The 14,925-nt window shown below is 43.2% G+C and overlaps 1 pseudogene; it reads right to left on the bottom strand.

Moving 5' to 3' along the window:
- Positions 1–7,892: 7,892 nt before the first annotated feature.
- Positions 7,893–8,543, bottom strand: LOC147751232 (small ribosomal subunit protein uS7 pseudogene; annotated as a pseudogene).
- Between the last annotated feature and the right edge of the window lie 6,382 nt (positions 8,544–14,925).

Below are 14,925 nucleotides of genomic sequence, written 5' to 3'. Positions count from 1 at the left end.
ATACACATCCCAGAAAATCCTTTGCCAAAATTACATTAACCACAGCAGGGAATTTACCATTGGTCAAATGACATTTAGCATGTGGCCACTGAAATGTTTGTAATTGACTCAGAAAACTACGCAACTTGATCTGGGGATGCACACAAAATATTTTGCCAACTGTGAATCAGTTATTATGATTCACATTATCACATGTCCTTGCAGTCTTATAAATATTGGTATGACAATGCGTAAAGTTAAGACTACTAATTAACACAAAAGCACATGTAGGTGCAAGAAAACAGTTACCAAGATGATTAAATACTTTGTTGGAAAAGACCATTCTGAAAATGGTTTCAGTGTGACAGTCATTGAGCAAGTAGTACCCCATATGGTCAACATAGGTAAAAAAAAAAGTTTTACATTGAACAAAGAAGGAGCTACCATTTGGGGACGTCAATCGTAGGTCTTAATGATGAAGTGCAGTGGACACAAATCTGAATGTTCCTTCCTTTTAAGGTCTTTTGTTGTATAGGTTGATCATTGTTGTCATACTGTTGATACTCACCACAAGAGTGGGGTGAGTAGGGTGATAGCGTTTTTGTGCTAGTATCAGGGAGACACTAGTTTTATCAGACCACTTGTCTTAATTTACTGAAAAAGGAAGAACTTTTAATTTCAATATTCCATTAATTTAAAGATTGTTTCTTATAGGGTTTATTGAAGTTTAATAACAAACAAGTACTAGAGCCTAATGTTTCATTATTTTCTTGCATGCCCTACACCTACAGGCTATGTAGGGAGTTCTGTAAGCCCTGAAGAAGACTGGTGACCATATTTGGGCAATCCAATCAGCCAAAACATGTCAGCATCCTATACGGTTGAGTGAAATATTAATTTCACTCTCCAACCATGTTCCTATGTGTTTTTATCATGCCAAGGGTACCCAACAATTAAAAATACTCTTGGGGTATACAATTAGGGATTTTTAGCTGAATATCTGGAACCTGTTGTAATGTCTTGTAAATCAATATCAAAGACCTCCCAGCTCTAATATAGTCCACACGTGTCGTATCATCGTATCCCACAAAAAGTTGTGGGTGAGGCGACCCTTTACAAATATTTTATCGAGCCTATAGGTAAGGAGGACTTCAGGACCATTTAGGTAAATAATACAGCCTTTTAAGTTTTGAATACCCAAGCATCTTGCGTGTGTTTATAGTTCTTTGATGGGAGCACGTGCCTGGGTAGTTTTCCTTCTAACTCCCTTACTGTGAACAAAGATAAAACTGAAAATCAGGCAGTCACAGCCCAGAGATAGTCGAATAGTGCCATTAAAGCCCAAGAGGAGGGGAATAGCCTGCATCTTCTCTGTTTTTCAAAAGGACACGCCCACTGAAAGAAAGCCCAGTTTTCCATTATGCCTATTGGGGCCAGACATCCAAAATGCTTTTGTCAAGCTCTGAAAGGAAAAACTAGTACCCTGTAGCCAGACCTGTCAAGACTGGAAGAGAACTCGGGCACAAACATAGCTGTGGTACATGGCAGACATGTCTATATGGGCCTGATGTGTGGAGTTCTGTTTTGTTTAGTTTAGGTATCATGGTGCCTGCAGAGGTGCTGACACACCTCACAGAAGTTAGGCCTGAGACTGAATAGCGTTGGGGAGATAAGGTATGTCCAGTTCAATAAAACCTAACCCTTAAGTTCATTACTAACTCATATCTTTAGCTTTATCTAAATGATAGCGGGCAGTAACCTGGAGAATGTTTAATCTAGATATTTCTACATCACCTGATTATTACTCTGTCCTGACACCATCCTTTCATGTGGATTGGACATACAATTTTCACTTCTGGCACCGATCCTACCAGTACCCGTACTGCCCTGCATGAACTTCACGGTAGGGTCATTGCACCTATATGTCAAAGGGAGTCGTTCTTCCTTTCTGATTTTGTACTGAAATGTGATGTGGACCTCTGAGCCACTCTATGGTGATACAAATATAGTACAAAAATACACATTAACACTTTCAAACTTCTAAACTTATTTTGATTTAACTTCATCCCTGGGCTTTGTAAGACTTCACAGGCCAGTTTAAAAAAACGGTGCAGAGATCTTTGGTCTGTTGACCCATTTTATTTTCGCCACCTCTTCTTTTCATCTCATTCCTTCTTATAAACCTCATTTACTACCTTTACCCAGTTTTCATGCCTTTCCTTTCTCGCCTCCCCAAACATGAGCATTTGGCTTTGTTAGGTCATTTAAGCATATCATCAACTGCCTCTTCAGGTCCAGCCTTTGGCAATTACCTCAAAGGAGGTATCCACGATGCTCTTTGAAGAACTGAGGTAATCATCAAGTAGAAGGGCAATCCAATATGAGTCTTGGGAGAATCTAATGTATATAGAAAAAGTGAACAAAAGGGACTGAATCTATGAAGTAGTAAGATCATTCCAGACATCATTTTTCTGCAAATACATAGTAAGCCTTATTGTCTAAACACAGGGATATTATTCAAGACAACAAAAATGCATTTCATGTATTAGTAATTCAAGCCATTCTCAAAAGTGATCGCATAGTGTAAATTGTGCAAAGTTAACTTTGTATATACAACATACACACCTCATGGAGTGACTATGGAGACAGGCCACCAAGAGTTATGATGTGCTGTCACATTTTATTTTATTTTATTTTATTTTATTTTAAGGTTTTATAGAACGCGAACAAGACCCGTGAGGGTATCAGAGCGCTTTACAGATTCATAGAAGTAATACAAGGTCAAGGCAGGTCATAACAAAAAAACCACAGGAGATTAGTACGTCGGAGAGCATACAGAGTCAAGGGGTCGTAGGTAGGCGGAATATCATACAGGTACTGTACATTGAGGGATAGGATAAGCTATACAGCAGGACAAAAATATTACACTAATCACAATAGTAATGTAAAAGGTCGCAGGATAAGGGAATAGTCGCTCAGGTGGCTGTGGGAACGAGTTTAGCCAAGGAATTTACCCATGAGGAAGGACTTGGCCTTTTTTTGAAGCGTGCTAAGGAGAAGATTTTTCTGATGTCGGGAGGAAGGGAGTTCCATATTCTTAGTGCAGTCCCGGCGAAAGCCCGATTGTAGGTTTTTGTTTTCCTAAAGCGTGCAGGCCGGAGTAGGAGGTCCTTGGCTGATCGTGAGTTTCTGTTTCCTCCGGATAACACAAGCTTCTGTGCAAGATACGCAGGAGAGTTAGAGTGTAGGGCCTTGTGCGTGATACATGCCAGCTTGAGGAGAATCCTAGCCTCAAAGGGGAGCCAGTTTAACGCTTTCAAGTGAGGAGTGATGTGATCAAATTTTTTTGAGCTTGTAAGTAGTGTGGCGGCTGCGTTGAGGCAGGCTTTTAAGAGTGCCAGCGAGATCTTGGGTAAGCCAAAGAGGGTGGAGTTGAGAGATGACTAATGATTGTACTGTGATTTTTAGGTCAGGAGCGTCTAGAAAGGGTTTCAATTTCCATAGGTAGCTCAGGTGGAATCTGGCAGATTTCGCCATTGCGTTGATGTGGTCTCGAATATTTAGGTTCTAATACAAGGTAATTCACAGAGATTTGGCCGAATTCTCAATGGTCGGGGAACAGTTTAAGGCTGTGATAGCTTTAATCCATGTCTGGATCTCAGGGTTGCTCTTGGGCGGGGAGATTAGAAGGAACTCAGTTTTCTTAGCATTGAGTTTGAGTTGATTGGAGGAGAGCCATCTGACGGTCAGCTTCAGGGCCTCATTCAGGGTGAGGATCTCTGCAAGAGATGAGATTTTTATGTAGATCTGAGTGTCATCAGCGTACATATGGAAGGAGATATTTGCAGTGCGCAGTACTTCGGCAAGGGGTTCCAGATAGAGATTGAAAAGGGTGGGGGACAATGTTGATCCCTGAGGAACTCCCACCAGGACCGCGGAGGGAGCGGACAGTTTGCCATTGATTAGGAATCTCTGAGACTGGTTTTGGAGGTAGGAACTAAACCAGTAGAGGACTGTGCCATCTAATCCCATCGTAAGTTTGAGGCGTTCGAGTAGCAACTCATGGTTGACCGTGTCGAAGGCCGATGATAGATCAAGGAGGATCAGGAAACAGGTTTTGTCTTGGTCAAGGGCTTGAAGAGCGTCATCAATGATGTGGAGCATGGTGGTTTCGGTGCTGTGCCCCGGTCGGAAGCCTGATTGGCAGTCATCGAGTAGATGGAAGTTGTTGATCTGGTGACTTAGCTGTATTTGTACACACTTTTCCAGCACTTTAGCCAGGAGCGGAATGTTGGAAATTGGTCTAAAGTTGTCTGGGGAGGCTGTGTCCAGTGACGGCTTTTTCAGAATGGGTAGGACTTGGCCTGCTTTCAGCGAGGTCGGTATTGATCCCTGTCGTAGGGAGGCGTTGATTATTACAGTCCAGTTAGGAATGATGGAGTTGGCAACGGTCGCGAGACAGTTTGAAGGGAGCGGGTCATTGAAGTGGTTGTTGGGGTTCAGGGACGAAAGGATTTACGCGACAGCGACTTCATCATAGGGTGCAAATTCAGACCAGTGTGCTAAATTCTTCGATGGACCATTCTGGCAAAGGGGGAGGAGGCGGAGGGTCATAGTTTGGAGGGGAGAGGGAGGCGGCCTTGAGTTCAGTATCTAAGGTTTTGATTTTGTTTGCGAAAAATGAGAAGAAATCCTCAGCGGAGGTGAGAAACTTGGGGTTTTCTTTCGCTGTTTTGGACAGTTTGTTCGGTTGGAGTTTGACCATCTCAAAGAGTTTGCGAGGTCTGTTCTGGGCATTTCCTAGTTCCTCTCTGAAGAATTCTTTTTTTGAGTTGACGATGTTCTTGTTGTAAGTATTTCAGGCCTGGCGAAGAAGTTTTAGGTGATCTGCCGAGGGGTGCTGTCTCCAGATTCTGTCATATTGCTGGAGGGATCTTCTCTCGTCGTTGAGGGACCCAGTGAACGATGGGTTCATATCTCTGACTTGAGTTCTTTTTAGTTTAAGAGGGGCTAAGTCATCCAAGATGCTTGACATTGTAGCAGAGTAGTGATCATTGAGGTCACTTACCGAGGTGATGTGGGGGGGGGAGGGTAGGTCAGTTTTGCAACAGATCTCAAGTTTGTTGATGTCTAGGCTTTTGGTGTCTCTGACCCAGCTTCTCCTTGAGGATGATCCAGTCTAGAGTGGCTCCTTTCGAGTGGGTTGGGAGAGGGCAAGCTTGGGTCAGGGCTAGATCGGCCAAGAGGTCTTTAATGGAGTTGACATGGGGATCCTTAAGGTCATTCCAGTGCAGGTTGAAGTCGCAGAGGAAAATGTCCTTGGTGTTTGGGGAGTTCTTAGCCCTAATAACTTCTGCGAGGTAGTCAGTGAAAGGTTCGTTAGTGCCTGGGGGGTGGTAAAAGAAGTGTATGTTACATAAGTGGATGGTGCTACTTATGACTGAGAGGGCTAGATATTAGCAGGAATCAGTGGTATCCGTTAAAAGCTCAGTGACAAGGAGGTTAGAGGGATGGATGCTGGCAATTCCGCCTCCTTTTTTGTTATGTGTTCTGTCGAGCCAGGCTTTGATGAAGTTGGGAGGGATTAAGAGGTTGAGGCATGGGGATGAAGCATCATGAAGCCATGATTCTGTTAGAATGGCTATGTCGGTGTTGTTGTTAGATCTAGGGGTATATATTTGTCTTTTTGCAAGGCACCAATGACACATATGCAACTAGATATGGGGATGATAAACCAAATCCACCCCTCAAACTCCCTACTGTTGTAAGACACCATGCATCAGACATCCAGTTCAGTCACCAATCCCCTCAGAGAACTCAGGAAAAAAGAAAAATGCGGTTAAAAAGAGAGGTTAGTCGTCTCTTTAGAGCCATAATTCGCTAGTACATGATTGTTGAGAATTTGATTTTGGGTACATCGATTTCTGAAGAATATGCTGACATTTACATGACCAGCACTCCTTGCTTTGTACTGGGCAAAATGTAGATGGTGCACGATTGATGGTCTGTGCTGACTGGTACAGTTCAGAACATAAATGGCCTAATACCTTTCTACCCAGTGTGGCACTTGGATCTTGTCAGTTTTTATTTGCTTTAATATGCAAGAAGTGACATATGTTGTTTGTTGGACTTCTGCCTAAACCGAGTTTGCTACACTGCGATCAAGTTCAAGATTGTGTTTTTTCGGTCAAGCCAGTGTTTACAGAAACAGAAGGAGCCACTTTTCGACCTGAAAAGCTTCCAAATAATTGTGTTTGGCAATTCCAGCAGGAGATGAGTTTATTCGGATGACAGATGGGAACTGCTGCAAGATTTTATTTTGTTTTCTTTGTCATTTTTCCTTCTTGGCTAGAGACTTTGCAGTCTGTGTTGCTGGTACAGCATTACATGATACAAAACAAAGGAAGGAATGTTTAACTTTGCTGGCTTTTTCACTGTCTTAAGAGAGGATTAAATGTTACTAAAAAGAATAAAATGTATAGCATTTTACTTTTTTTGCATTTATTGGAAGTTAATATCCTTACTGTAAACAACTTGCATTTTTCTACCTCATGTTTTAAGACGGAGTGGTGAAAGTCCCTTTTGGACCTATAAATATATGTACCCCACTAATAGTTGTAAGTTTCGGGATACATAGGTGTAAATCTGCAAACAGCTAAGACTTACAAGTAATTACCCACTTCAAAAAAACTATTAGTCTTACACCGTGGAAAATGCTACATTCATAAGTTCCTCCCTACTGTCAACAATATGCAAGCATGAGGATAGGAAAGTTGTGAGATTTCATATGTATATGTTTCACTACTGTTTTAACCATGGGTAAGAACCTCCAGGTGGAGGCTGCATAACCATACTGACCCGATGATTATGCACACACGTGAATGAAGAGCGGAGAATCAACATATACCGCTACCACGATCTTCCCATCACGTGCATGAGGGTTTTTTACCTGAGACACCCCACATACTTCCTGCATACCCTGGTTGTGCAGGACAAGTGATCCTTCCCCCTATGATTAATTGATATATTTCTCACATAACATCTCAGCAGCTTCCAGAAACTAAAAGGCTACTGGGTTCTCTTTAAGAGTACTCTGTTAAAAGCCATCAGTAATACCACACCCGGAATTACTCATACCTCGGAGTAGAGTAATTTGAGGGAACAGTATTACTCCACTGTTACAAGCTTTAAATGTGGAAATGAGGAGCACCCATAAACGTCATTGTTCCCCCTTAAGTGTCAAAAAGTGTTCTGGACAATCTCTGCCTAATACTTATGATGAACACATAAGAGTCCACAGCTGTGTATGAGTTTTCTTGAGGTCCACAGATGGTCTGCTGTTGCTTGTTCAAGGTAAGCAAGCCTTTATCATTTGGCAAAAAAGGAATACACAACCTATCAGAGGCAGGCTTGAAAGGTTAGGCAAGAAAATACCTACTTTCTAAAAGTGGTATTTTCAAACACAGAATGTTAAAACCAACTTCACTAAAAGATGCATTTTATCATTCTGAGTCCAGGCATACTAAACTCAAATTTCTACCATGTTCCCTGAGTCAGTTAAGATTATAAGAATGTAATAATCTAACTGCCCATTCTGGCCTATGGGGATCAGGTAGCCTTGCAATAGTGAAATAACGAAAATTGATCTAATTCACTATTAGGACATGCCACACACACCAGGGCTTGTCCTACCGTATACTTACAATGCACCCTGCCCTTGGGCCTACCATAGGGGTGTGTGTTATGAAGAAAAGGGAAGGTTTAGGGACTGGCAAACGGGGGCACTTGTCCAGTCAGCATGACAGTACCAGACTGCATGCAGGCTTTGCAATGGCAGACCTTAGACACATTTTCTTTTTTTTAATATATTTTCACATTCATTTTATTTTAATAACTTGAACAAAATGAACAGATTAACGGTTGGACTTGGCCACACGTTCCAGCTCATCCTATTTCTTGATGGCATAGGAGTTGGAAGAACCCTTACCAGAATTGATTAGTTCATCTGCCACACACTCTGCAATGGTTTTAATGTTTTGGAAAGCCGCTTCACGAGCCCCTGTGCACAGGAGCCATATTGCCTGATTGACACGACGTAGGGGTGACACATCCACAGCCTGTCTCCTCACAGTACCAGCACGGCCAATGCGTGTGGAGTCTTCTCGGGGGCCACTGTTGATGATAGCATTCACTAGGACCTGGAGAGGATTCTCTCGAATCAGGAGGTGGATGATCTCGAAGGCATGTTTTACGATGCGCACCTTCATCAGTTTCTTGCTATTGTTCCGACCATGCATCATCATTGAGTCAGTGAGACGCTCCACGATTGGGCACTGGGCCTTGCGGAAACGCTTGGCTGCATAGCGGCCAAAGCTGTGGGGAAGGTACTTGACATACTTCTCCTTGACGGCAATGTAATCCTGTAAGGAGATGTCGTTGATCTGAACATCTTCTGTGCTCCGATTTCCAAAGAGCTTAATTTCGGGGGTCTCTGCACCAGCCGGTGCTGCCTCCCATTTGGTCATGTCGGCGGGCGGTACGGACTCCATGATTGCGGCGGTGTTGAAGCTTCAGGGTGCTGAGTGGGAAAGAGACACATTTTACCAGGCTGCTTCTGTGGGTGGCACAACCGGTGCTGCAAGCCCACCAGCAGCATTAGATTTACAAGCCCTGGGCACACGCAGTGCACTGTACTAGGGTCTGACAAGTAAACCAAACCAGCTAATCATGGAATCACAAATTCATACATTAATTTACAATAGGGAGACCATATGCACTTTAGCACTCATCCGCATTGGTAAAGTGCCCAGAGTCATAAAACCAACAAAGACAGGTCAGACAAAATACAGGAGGAAGGCAAAAAGTTCAGGGATGACCCTGCAAAAAGGGCCAAGTTCAACAGGCGGGTACTGTAACCCATAAGTAAATATCTTTTTTAATAAGGATTTCGTTCGGGACAGTATAGACTTAGTATATCAAATTGAAGACCTTCAGTTTGATCCCCTGCAAAACCTCCTTGTAGGACTTGATATCAAGTCACTTTATTCTAATATTCTACAAGGTAAAGGGCTATATCATCACTTCATTTTGAGATTCCAGATAAACTACACAACAATTACCTGCATTTTCCCTTTCTACCCACCTTGAAACATCATTATCAAAAAATGTTTGTCAGTTAGGGGACATGTTTTATCAACAAGGCAAAGGTGTCTCAATGGGAGCAAGCAATGCTCCCAATTTTGCAATGCTTTATGTGGACAGTTTCAAGAATCGGACTATGCTACAGGATAGTAATCCTTTCTTGACTAACATATGTCAATAGAAGCACTACATAGGCAATGTTTTTATGATATGGAAAAGTAACTTTTCTGAGCTCACAGACTTCATACATTGGCTAAACAACAAGCACGAACATTTAAGTTTCACACACAGTTACAGCAATATATCATTACCCTACCTACAGCTTACCAACAAAGTCTTTGAGGGTAAAGAGGGTGCTAACCATTATAGGATACCCACAAACCTAAATAATCTTATTTGACAGTAGTCACCACCCCGTGGGCTGAAGGACAAAGTACCATATGACCATTTTCTGTGTATCCACAAGAACTGAATGGAGATCAGATTTATTCACTGAAGCAGCCATACTTTCCATCACACTCACAATACCTTTACTCACAATTTCGGTGTGACTACTTGCTGCCCAGTTTCCAAAAAAGTTTCCAATTTAATGAAAAAACATTGGACCATTCTAACTAATTATTGATTAATGATGATATAATATATCATGCTTCGCAGAGGCAGAAATTCACTTGGCTATTTAGTTAGGGCTATGAATTGGACATGCTCTCATACTTCTACTTCCACACTACTGGGTTTACCATGTTCCATTGGACATTTCAAAAGTGGTAACTGCTTTCTGTGTAACTAGTAGAGTGGTGTGGCTCACTGGTTAGAGGCGGCAGACCTGGAAGCAGAGGTCGACCCGGGACCAGGGTTTCGATTCCAGATGCGGTAGGGTCTTGGGCCATGGTCAGCGGACTCGATAATTCTCGCCTCGGTGCCTACTCCAACCATGGGTCCCACTCAGCAACTCTGGGCAATAGCTTACTTAATCTCTACTAATGGCCCCATCAGAGCTGGGGATGCTTGTCTTCACCTTTGAGATGCCCAGGAGGGACCATCTCACAGGGAAAGCCAGGATGGGTTCCCCAGCGGTATACAGAGCCAGGAACCCGAGAACTGCTCCTGGTTAGTCCGACAGCAAACTGTGTTAATAGCATAGACATCTATTTTTTGGGGGGGGGGAGAAATCTTGTCGTTTTAGAGAACTTCAAACGTTTTTTCCTCATTTCCTTCTATATATCTTACAATTGATTTCTATGTGTTTCACCCAGGAAATCAGATGTGCTTTTTTTATCGCAGTATGATCAAATTTATCTCTCTCTATAGTGTCCATTACAGCAGAAGCATGACAGACACTGGCTCAGCAAACTAGGCAGCCAAATCTGAATATCTCCATTTCAGGCGAATATCAGCCAAGGCTGAAGTTTACTCCAATAAGTTAGGGCAGTGATTCATTTGTGAAAGAATGAGTGCCGGTGCCCACAGCTCGGCTCAGAAACCCAAAGCCGGTCCTATTAAATGTTGGGGAGTGAATACAGAGTCTTGAATGCAGCTCATGTCCAATCTGCTACGAAACACTCCATGCCCTTTTATCTCACCCCCTGCTTTCTCTTTTTGTGACAATTTTCCCATCTTCCTCTTCCTTCTTCTACTTTATGAGCTTGTTTTTCCCTCTCTTGCCTCTTTTACTCTCGGTCGATGTCTGGTAAGGAAAAGTATGTGCCGGTCCCCAAAAATGAGTGTTGGTAGACACCACCGGCTCAAATTAAGCGCCAATTAGGGTGAATTCTGCAAAAGTCCGAAAGAGTGCACTGGATAAGGATGTGTCAAGCTGCGCTCTTTAGGGTAAGGTAGCCCCTTGTGTCCGTCCCAGAGTTTAGAGCCTTTTCTATAAGCAAGGCATGCTCTTCAGAGGCAGGAGCTTTGCTTGTATGTTTGCAGCTTCAGGCAGAACAACGTTTCACTTCTGCAGCACTTCCCATCAACTAACAATATGGGAATTTTTCGGGCCTTTGTCTGTGTGGTGAACAGCTGCGGCTTTCTCTTGTCTGATGGAGGCGTCGGTCAAGGTCATCATAGGACAGTGCGAGTTGTTCTGAGGTTGAGCAAAGGGTGTGATTCATAGGTCACCTTACAGTGCAGTACTGACTGCACCCTGTAGTCAAGGTGGGTCCCAGAGGTCAGTGTATATTCAGAGGCCGAAAGCCGAGGAAGGTAGGATCAATGTACTAGTCCCTGCCACATCAGACGCCCACGAGGTGCGCATTTCTCCTTCACCCGTCTACATTGTTTTCTCATTGCCTCTGAGATTGGCCTGCCTTTATTCTGCCAGCACGTGACCTGGCATAGTTATTTTCCTCGTTTTAAGTAAGTGAGCATATTGACTTAACCTGGCAGTAACTGAGTCAGTCTTTACAAGTTGCCTTTTATGTCCCATATGTATGTTTGTAGATCACCTTCCCCTTGCAAACTATCATCTATTGACTTTGTTGCATGTTTTATGCACTCGCTCACAAAACGCATACTTTATTTTTTAAGGAAATCATCTACATAGGAAATGTATGTTATTTTGCTCAATGCAATATCAGAGAACCTATTATTCCTTACCAAATATTTGTATATTTTCTCACAAATTGTAGGATCTACACCATGCTCTGAAACGTCTTTCATCCATATGATGACCCTGGAATTCTATCTTTTGGGTTGAAAGATCATCGCCATTATCTGGTGAAAAGAGTTTCATGAAATTATAATGGCCATCTAGGAGCTGTGTTTGATTATTATTAATTTTCCATGTCGGTATACACTCCGTGCAATTACTCCACATAATAGTTTGTTAAAACCTTTTGCCTACTGCCTTTTTCTGATCATGTTACCTTTTTTATTTAATGTTTTCTTCTCATGCCCCAGGTTATCACTTACGCCACATAGCACTCTCGTTTTATGTAGACCTCTTTTATATATTTCATGCTTGTAAGGTCCTTCATTGCTTTATGTACATAAAGCAATAACATTAAATGAGGTATTCTCTAAATGATATACATATGCCTCTTATGTTAATTAGATAGTACTCATCACTATCTTTGACTAGATATATCTATTTTTAATGATACCTGGTAGAACTTATGTTGTTCTTAACATCCCAACAGAATATCATACAATAATTAAGAATCCTCCTCAAACTATCCAGTGAAGATAATATATTTCACAGTGATGGGCCCTAAGCCATCACTCATTGCAAAATACTATCCCATTTGTGACAAGCAATTTAGAACATAGAGGTGTGAAAAATAAAGACTGTTTTCTCCTAGAAGTGTTCCACAAGAACTTTCTCTCAGAATTCTCGGCAATGAGCAAACATTTTCCAAAGACAAGGGAATTTCTGAATAATCTACCCTGAGAACAAATGCACAGCAGAAATGTTTGAAAAGTAAAAAGAAAATCCTTCTGCACCATCAAAAGTAATTCCTCTCAGAATACTTTGCTATGAGATATTGTTACAAGGTGAAAATGATGGTATTACAGAGGTGTCCCAAGGTACTCTCTCAGTAACCTTCTCTCAGTCGTAGTAGAGTGGCAAAGAGCATCTACTTAGAGGAACATGTGTGAAACATTTCACATCATCAACATGGACAATAAGTAATTGACATTACTAAAGAGAAATCCGACACCAATTCATAGAAATAGTTCTGATTTCTATCAATGTTTCAACACCAAAAAGAAATCAATACATACAGTATAACAAAAGTTATCAATTTTAAAGCATTAAATAAATCAGTACTTTGCAATGTGAAAACATTAACGTTGTGGTCAATGGGAAAAACACCAATATGCAATTCAACGAAACCCTCTTGTATTTAAGGTATTATGATTCCCAAGACCAGTTCACAACAGCTTTTTATCTGGCTCAGGGGAGCGTGATGCAGAGCTGCACTTAAGCTGTAAAACTGAGCTGTCAATCAGGCTTGCAGTGTTGAAAAGGTTACCTTAGCAAAAAGATATGTGCATGCCGAGTTGAGCAAAACCCTCTGTAAAAGGTAGGGCTGATTTTGACTGAGAACAATTTTAAGTATTGCCCGGCGTTAGCCGCCTCTCATACCACTCGAGATTATCAAACAAAGAGGCAGGCGCTGGAGACTGGAAGGCAGGAAACAGGAATTTATTCCGACAGAGCAGAACACGTCAAATCAGACAACAGGGTATCTTCATGAGGTGCTCTAAACGCATCTCTTAGGCCTGGCCTCTTATACACAGGTTTATGGTCTTTATTACAGTAGGGGGCCATTGTCACTCCACAAAATTCGACAAAGGCCGTAGCGAGGGAAGAATACTTTCAGTAGTACTTTTGCAGTGGCAATGGCAGTGTTGTCGCGAGTTGGATAGGCTTCCACCCGCTTGCTAAATGCGCACACGACAACAAGTACATATTTCAGACCTTGGCATCTTTCTAGTTGAATGTAGTCCATCTGTAGGACTTCAAATGGGTGATTGGGGACCCCAAACCCTCCCCGGGGTACTACAGTTCCTTTTCCAGGGTTGTGTTGCAGGCATATCAGACATTGTTGGACCAGACGTTTGGCTGAATCTGTAATCTTGTCATTGTGCCAAAATTTGGAGACAAGTTCGGCTATAGGGGCAGATCCTATGTGTGCAGGAGAGTGTGCCATGGTCAATATGGGGATCAGGTACGAGTTGGGTAGCAGCCATTTGTTAATGTCTTTTGTCCGCCAGCAGCCTTCATCGTCTTTCAATCCCACCCGTGCCCATTCAGTCAATTCGTGTGGTGAGCTGGCCATCTGGATGTCCCTAATAGTCTCCCTAGCGTCCGTCCATTTTTCTGCTTGTGACCTGGTCACATACATGCGTGTCGTTGTCCTATTCTCGGCTTTGGTTCGGGCAGTGATGTCGGCCAGTGCATTCCCCTGCCCAATGATGTCTGTCACCTTTTTGTGTGCCTGGCACTTGATTACTGCAAGTTGCTTGGGAAGGAGGACCACTTCAGTCAGGGCGGAGACTAGATCTCCATGTAAGATGGGGGTGCCATGTGAGGTCAGGAATCCTCTCTCCTTCCACAGGAGCCCAAAATGATGAACCACCCCGAAGGCATACTGGCTGTCGGTGTAAATGTTTGCTGTGGTTCCTGCTGCTAGGATACATGCTCGTGTGAGGGCAATCAGTTCTGCTGCCTGTGCAGATCGTTGTGTGATGCGGGCGGTCTCTACTACAGTTCGGGCCGTGGTAACAGCATAAGCAGCTGAGGTGGTGCCGTCGGGGAGTTTGATGCAAGAGCCGTCCACCCACAGCTCTCCGTCAGGGTCTGGGAAGGCGGTGTCTCGGAGGTCAACCCTACTCCTAGTCTGTTCGTCCGTGAGGGTCACACAGTCATGTATAGGGGACACATTGGGGTCTTTCTCAGGTAGGGGCAACAAAGTGGCCGGATTCAGCGTGGTGCATCTTTTCAGTGTGATGTGGGGAGCAAGCTGAGCCAGTTCGTACCCAGTCAGTCGTGCACTAGTCAGATGTTGCGTCTTAGTCTGGTTCAGGAGGGTGTCGACCGCATGGGTTACTAACACTGTGAGGGAGTTCGAGAGTACCATCCCCTCAATTTGTCGGATAGAGATAGCAGCAGCAGCTACAGCTCAAAGGCAGGCAGGCAAAGCTCTGGCTACGGGGTCAAGAGTGGCAGAGAAGTAAGCGCATGGGCGTTGCTTGGGGCCGATGGACTGAGTCAGGACAGACAAAGCGCACCCTCCCTTTCGTGAGTGTAGAGGGAGAAGGGCTTTGTGTAATCGGGGGTTCCTAGTACAGGGGCTGAGCAGA

Source organism: Lissotriton vulgaris, chromosome 1_1 (genome assembly GCF_964263255.1).
Source record: "Lissotriton vulgaris chromosome 1_1, aLisVul1.2, whole genome shotgun sequence".
NCBI classification, from domain to species: Eukaryota; Metazoa; Chordata; class Amphibia; order Caudata; family Salamandridae; genus Lissotriton; species Lissotriton vulgaris.
Note: the sequence above shows the minus strand (reverse complement) of the source record. Positions and strands in the feature narration are given on the sequence as shown.